The sequence below is a fragment of the Chrysochloris asiatica genome, unplaced genomic scaffold (genome assembly GCF_000296735.1).
Source record: "Chrysochloris asiatica unplaced genomic scaffold, ChrAsi1.0 scaffold00128, whole genome shotgun sequence".
In the NCBI taxonomy this organism is placed as follows: domain Eukaryota; kingdom Metazoa; phylum Chordata; class Mammalia; order Afrosoricida; family Chrysochloridae; genus Chrysochloris; species Chrysochloris asiatica.
The window spans coordinates 934159-941525 of NW_006408646.1; the positions used below are offsets into that span (position 1 = coordinate 934159).

The window sequence follows — 7367 nt, forward strand, 5'->3', positions numbered from 1 at the left end:
CCACTTGGTCATGATGTATTATTTTTTTGATGTGCGGTTGAATTCTGTTGGCTCGGATTTTGTTGAGAATTTTTGCATATGTGTTCATGTGAGATATTGGTCTATGATATTCTTTTTAGTGATGTTCTTCCCTGGTTTTGGTATGAGGATTATGCATGCTTCATACAGTGTATTAGGAAGTTTTCCATCCCTTTCTATATTCTGGAATAGTTTGAGTAAAATTGGTGTCAGCTCTTCTCTGAATAAAGAGCTCTGGTACCGTAGTGGTTACAAATTGGGTTGCGAACCACAAAGTCAGTAGTTCGAAACTACCAGCAGTTCCGTGGGAGAAAGATGAGGCTTTCTGCTCCTGTAAAGATTTACAGCCTCGGAAACCCTGTACAGGGTTGCTAGGAGTCAGAACCAACTCCACGGCACATAACCACCAACCACCACCATTTCTCTGAATGTTTGGTAAAATTCATTAGTAAAGCCATCTGGGCCTGGACTTTTTTAAATTGGGAGTTTTTTGATGACTTGATCAATTTATTTTTGTTTTTGGTCTGGTCTAGTTTTCTACTTCACTCTGTGTGAATTTAGGTTGTCGTGTTTTTCTAAATATGTATTCATGTCCTCTAGATTTTCAAATTTGTTGGAGTACAGCTCTTCGTAGTATTCTGGTATTATCCTTTTTATTTCCATTGTTTCTGTTGTATTGTCACCCATGTGTTTTGTTATGCATGCTGCTTGTGTCTTTTCCCTCCTTTATTTTGTTAGAATTCCCGACAGTTTGTCAATTTTATTAACCCTTTCAAAGAACCAGCTTCTTGTCTTGTTGATTCTTTCTATTGTTTTTCTATTTTCTATTACCTTTTCTTCTGTTTTAATCTTTATTATTTCTTTTCTTCTGGTAACTATAGGTTTCCTTTGTTGGTGTTTTTCTAATTGTTGGAGATGTTGTAGTTTGTTGATTTTAGTTCTTTCTTCTTATTGGATATGTGCATTATTGTTTAAATTGCCCTCTCAGGATTGCTTTTTTTTTTTTTTTTATAAAAATTTTTATTTTTTTCCAAAAAAAACACCTTTAGTTTTACATTCATTCCATCGAATATCGTCTCATTGCCATGATTCCAATCCCCTCCATGCATCATCAACCGACCAAAGGGTATATCCTATAAACCCGCCACCTACACTCCCCTCCTCCCCTCCATTCTTCAGGACCCAGTCCCTCTCCCTCTCTGGATCCAAAGTCCCCATCCACTTCATCACTCCATGTCATCGTCTCTGCCTCCATCTCGGGCCTCCCTGCTTCTCTTGGTAGGGTCCCGCTCTCGGCTCTTCTCCGTTGATGGTCCCAGAGACCTCCGCTCCTAGACTGGAGAGTTAATAACTCCCTTCCTTGCTACCTAATGTCTACCTTTACATTTCCAACCCTCACAATCAGTCAGGACTGCTTTTGCTGTGTCCCAAAGATTTTGGGTTGTTGTGTTTTTTATCTCATTTGTTTCTAGGAATTTTTTAACTTCACTTTTAATTTGTACTACTGCGTAGTGGTTACGAATTGGGCTGCGAACCTTAAAGTCAACAGTTCGAAACTACCAGCTGCTCCGCAGGAGAAAGCTGAGGCTTTCTGCTCCCGTAAAGATTTACAGCCTCGGAAACCCTGTACAGGGTCACTATGAGTTGGGTCCAACTCCACGGCACATAACGACCACCACCACTACCCAGTAGCTTTTAAGCAGACTGTTATTCAGTTTCCATGCATTTGATTTTATTTCCTTGATCATCCTATTGCTGATTTCTAATTTTATAGGCTTGCCTTGTAGTATTTTGATATTTTTAAACTTACAGAGTCTTGCTTTGTGGCCTAACACATAGTCTATTCTGGAGAATGTTCCATGTGTATTGGAAAATAATGTGTATTGTGCTGTTATTGGGTTGAATGCTCTGTACTCATCTGTAAGTTCAAGTAGGTTGGTTGTGTTGTTTTAGTTCCTCTGTATTGAGTTTCCTTCGGGTTGTTCTGTCCTTTTTCAAAAGTGGTATATTACAACCCCCCACTATTATTGTTGTTGTTATGTGCCGTGGAGTTGATTTCGACTCATAGAGACCTATTTCTTCAGTTCTTTTAGGATTTGATTTATGTACTTTGGGGCTCTTTGGTTGGAACATTGATACTTACTATGATTATATCCTCTTGTTCAATTGACACTTGAATTATTAAATAATGTCCTTCTTGGTCTCTTATTCTGATTTTCCCCTTAAAGTTCATTTTATTAGAGATTAATATTGTCATACCTGCTCTCTTTTTTTCTTTTTTTGCTGCTTTTTTGTAGTTTATTGGGTGACCAGGGTAGCTTCCACCATGGCCATGAGTCCTTGGGGCAGTCAGCCCTGGCCCAGGGCTAGCACAACCCATAAGGAAAGGAAATATAACAAAAAAAAAAGCAGGTTACAGATTCGCCCCATGCCCTCCTCCCCACTCTCTCCCTCCTTTGCTCCAGGTCTTCAGTGTACATGGAAACTGCGTTGGTGAGGGCCAGGGCCTTGAGCATCACAAACTCCTCTTCCTCCACCTTGAGCCTCTTGTACCTGTGCACCAGGTAGAACGTGAGCAGCCCTGTGAAGCGGGAGTGCTTCTTGTCCATGGTGTAGTCCTTAGCATACACTAGCTTGTCATTGTAGTGCAGCGAGTGCTACACGATACCCAGGATGAGAATCTCCATCCAGGCACTATGCAGCAGGCTCATCTGGTCCCCAAGTGAGAGGTTCCAGAAACCTGGGATGCGCTTGGTCCAGCCAATGATGACCACAAACTCCCTGTATGCCAGGTTGCAGAGGGTGGCTAAGGCTATGATGTCCTTCTCAGGCATGCTAGTGGGAGGCATGGTGTAGACCTTGTCTGGCTCAGTTACCAGGAGGTAAGAGGCAATCTTGATCAATGGCTTTTTAGTGGATGGAGAAATCTGTACGCTCAGGTACAGCCTGCTCTCTGAGTCCAGGTGCTGCTTGTATTTCTGGCAGCCTCCATGCACTCAGTCAAGATGCACATCTTCCTTCAGCATCCCCACTTACAGGTATTTTATGAAGTAACAGACCTGGCAGGACTTGCACCTCCATTTTGTGATCTCACATTCATTGGTGGCAGGGCAGCTGTACTGCATGTTTCCTTGGATGGCCCTCTTGAATTAGGCATTGCAAGTCTTGCAGGAAGCCACTCCATAGTGGTAGCCAGAGGTAATGCCCTGCACATGAGACTCAGGCACTTGGGGATGGCCTTGAGCATGTACTTGCATTTGATGACTGAATCCTTCAGGATGCTGCTGACACAATCCTCATAGCTCTTGCAGCATGGGGTGCCTCCCAGACCTGCACCTGCAAACATGGGTGTTGAGTCCAGGCTGCTGGTATGGGCACCCAGTGCCACGTCAAAGCCACCACTGGTGTTGGATGAACCGCTAGGGCTGTGGTGTTGGAGGGCATCCATGCAGAGGATGGGCTGGATGGCTTAGTCTTGATAAAGGAGCCACAGCTGGAGCTGAGGTGCTGGTCCTCTGCAGACATTATGTTCAGCAGCTTGTGGACACAGAGGCAGGTGGGGGAGTCAGTTCTGAGGAGGATGCGGGGGATGTTTACTACTCCTTTTTTATTGGTACATATTTTTTTCCATCCTTTAATTTTTAATCTATTTTTGTCTTTGTGTATAAGGTGTGCCTCTTGTAGACAGCATATTGAAGGATCTTGCTTTCTTATCCATTATCATGGTACTCTCTGTCTCGTGACTGATGCATTTAATCCATTGATGTGCAGTGTTGATGTTCAGTGTCATTATTGATAAATATGTTTAATTGCTGTCATTTTGCTGTGGTGCTGCTAGTTTCTTTGTTTCTCATGTTTTCCTGTGCTGCACTCATTTTTTGTGTGCTTTTTCTCGTCTGTTTCTTCATAGTTTCAATATTTCCAAAACCTTCTTGGATTTTCCTTTTCTCAACTTGATGTGAAGCTATATTAAGTTTCTTTGAGGTTACCCTGTACCTTACTAACTTATTCCTCATTTTAAAAGTCTGTTTTATCCTGAAATATACCTGATATCGTCATGACCTGGATCTTTGTTACTCTACTTTTCTCTTCAGTTGTCCTGATCCTAGACTGTCACCCCAGATCCCTTATTTTCAATCATGTAGCTTTGTTCTGCTCTAGACTCTTCCATATCTGGTGTTGCTACAAAAGTCAACCTCTGGTTGTCTGCTCTTATTGCTTCTCAGTCCAAAGAATTCCCTTTAGCATGTTTTGAAATGCTGGCTTGGTTTTTACAAAATCCCTAATTTCTGTTTATCCAGGAACATTTTGATTTCACTGTCATATATGATTAACAGCTTTGCCAGGTATATGATTTTTGTTGGCAGTTTTTTTTTTTTTTTCTCTCTCAGAGTTTTGTATATGTCCCTGCATTACCTTCTTCTTAGCATGGTTTCTGCTGAGAAATCACAGCTTAATCTTATTGGTTTTCCTTTGTAGGTAACATTTCTTTTTTCCCTAGCTGATTTCAGGGTTCTTTCCCTGTATTTGATTTTGGTGAGTTTGATTATGATATGTCTTGGTGATTTTCTTTTGGGCTTTATCATGCCTGGGGCTCAGTCAGCTTCTCGAATGCTTATCTTCTCATGTTTCAAGATATTAGGGAAATCTAACAGATCTTTGACTATCTTTTCTGTGGTTTTCTTTGTCTCTTCCTGTTCTGGAATTCCAATCATCTGTAGGTTACTCCTCTTCAGTTGTCCCACATGAATCTTAGGTTTCCTTCAGACTTTTTTCACTTTTTTATTTTTATTTTTTATTGTTCTCTGTTTGTTTGTTTTTCATTTTTTTATTGAGTGTAGGTTTACAGAGCAGATCAGTTTTCCATTCATCAATTCAGTCATATTTTGTTTCATCTCATTGATTGCAGTCTCCTCAATGTAACATCACTCATCCCACTTCCTCCCTGTGTTTCCAGTATCCATTCCTCTTTCTTTACTAACCCTTCTGAACTTTGTCTTTGGGAAAATGCTGCCCTTTTGATCTCAACTTGTTGATTATCCTAAGGAGTATGTAACTCCCTTGTGTATTATTGTTCATCTTATATAACTGACTATTGTTTGGTTGAAAACTGAGCCACAGGGGTGAGGTCAGTTCTAGATCTGAAGGGCCATAGTCCTGGGGGCTCTTTCAGTCTATAGTGAGCTTGGTCTTTAAAAAAAAAAAATTTTTTTTTATGATTTTGAATTTTGTTCCACATTTTCTTACACACTATCAAGGACCTTGGACTGTGATCCCTTTCAGAACAGTTGGCAGTGATAGTCAGACACTATATAGTTCTTCTGGGCTCAGGGTCATGGAGGCTTATGTTCATTTCATCTGTTAGTCCATTGGACTAATTGTTACAATGAGTCTTTGAGTTTCTTCATTCTTATTTTGTTCTGGATATGGAGATATTAATAATTGCACTTTAGATGTCCACTCATAATCGTTTAAGACAGGAACTGATATTTTGATGTCATTTTATAAATGAGATCCGTGAGGCTTAGCGGTTCTGTGGTGGATGTATGTCCTTTGAGGTGGATACCAATGCTTTGAGGACTGAACCCAGTGGAGTTCAGCTCTATCCTTTCCTGACTGTGTAACTTGGGGCAGATCATTTGTCTTCTCCAAGCCTAACTTTTCTCATCTATAAAATAGGCATCATGAGAAGACCTTTCTCTAAGGGTGGGAGAAGATGCAATGCAATGGTGTTCCCTGGAAGCTGTCAGATCAGGGATTCCTAGATCTGATGACCCACCCATTCTGGTCTTTCCTGAAGACTCCAGTGTAGAAATAAACCAGACTTTTTAAGATGTCCATGGTTGTCTGCTCACTTGGACTTCTCTCATATTTGATCCTACCCTCCCCTGCTTACTGGGGTTCTTAGGCACCAAACAAGAGCACTTCCAGCCTACACTAATCCATGCCCACTGCTCCAGCCTCATTTTAAGTCCATCTTGTTGTGTCTCAGCTGTGGTAGACTTTTCTGGTCCCTCAAAACCTCCACTCACCCAGAAGTTTTTCCCTTTTTCTGACTCCAGGACAAGGTGGAGGTTTCCTCTTCTTTAATGTTCAGAGTATTCTCATGTTTCACTGCTCATCTGTCCTGCTGTATTTACCTCATGGGACCACCTCAATTTACATACAGGATTCAAGTGTGGGATTCAAGTCTGTCTCCCTCACTGGGCTATAACTATGGAAGAGCAGTGTCCATGTCTGATTCTGTCCACATTGGCATCTTCAGAGCTTGGTATGTAGTAGCAGTTGTTGTTAATTGCCATTGAGTTGGCTCTGAGTCACAGTCACTTCACATATAGCAGAAGGAAGCATTGACTGGTATTGTGTGACACTCACATGACTGCTGACATTTTCCAGTACACTGCTGCAGCCACAGTGTCCACTCATCTCATTTAAGGGACCCTCTCTTCCTTTTAAGCTCTTGACTTCACTGAGACATATTGCTCTCTCCAACTGCTGGTCTTTCCTGATGACGTTGTGCCAAAGTAAGTGAGCAGGACAGCATTCTGTTGTGATTCACAGGATTTCATTGGCTGATTTTCAGAAATAGATCACTAGGCCTTTCTTCCTAGTCTGTCTTTGTCTGGAAGCTCCACTGTGACCTGCCCTCTCTGGATGGCCTGACTCCATAAATGCTGGTGGACTCTGATACCTTCTGAGCAGCTGTCATAGCAAGGGGAGGCCACCTCTGATTGTGAGAGGGACAGATACACTCTCACAACGTAACGGTTGCTATTGGAAGGAGAGGGACTACAAAGAAGTTCAGGTGGACAAAAGGCACATCAGCTCAGTGGTTCTGAATGAGATCATTCGGCTCCCAGGACACCCCATCTTACATCAACTCCAGGTCACCATCCATTGACAGGCTGTTGAACTTCCTTGATTCGTTCATGAGCACCTTCTTTGGGGAGGTCAGCATAGTGGTCTTTGGATCTTAGGAAGTCTGCCTTCTTGGTGGCTGAGGAACTACTCTCTTCCCTTCTACTGCATAGTCCCCACACCTCTGTTCTCTCTTCTTGCTGAAGAATCCCTTGGGAAGGCAATATGCAGGACTCTGGGGGCTGGCACCACATGGCAGGCAGCCAACAGCAGGTGATTTGACACTGTGGTTGGTTTGTTATTAAGCAAGGCTCATGGCTCAAGATGTCCCTTAGGAGTGACTAGACAACTGTTCTTCCAAACTTGGGCTTCTTTCCTTTGACAAAAAATGGCCCTAGGAACAATTAACAGGTGCCTGTATATGTCAAGTGCTAGTAGGATCCATGCTTCCTGGGCCTTGTTTAATGAGGAGAGTGTAGGGGATAAAAGCA

The 7367-nt window shown here is 42.2% G+C and overlaps 1 protein-coding gene and 1 pseudogene across 1 annotated transcript in view; one reads left to right on the top strand and one right to left on the bottom strand.

Moving 5' to 3' along the window:
• LOC102822603 overlaps nt 1-3552 on the bottom strand; it is a 14132-nt pseudogene extending 10580 nt beyond the window's left edge.
• Nucleotides 1-7367, top strand: part of MYO18B (myosin XVIIIB) — a 377810-nt gene that overhangs the window by 65025 nt on the left and 305418 nt on the right. The gene's annotated exons all lie outside the window — the stretch shown is intronic.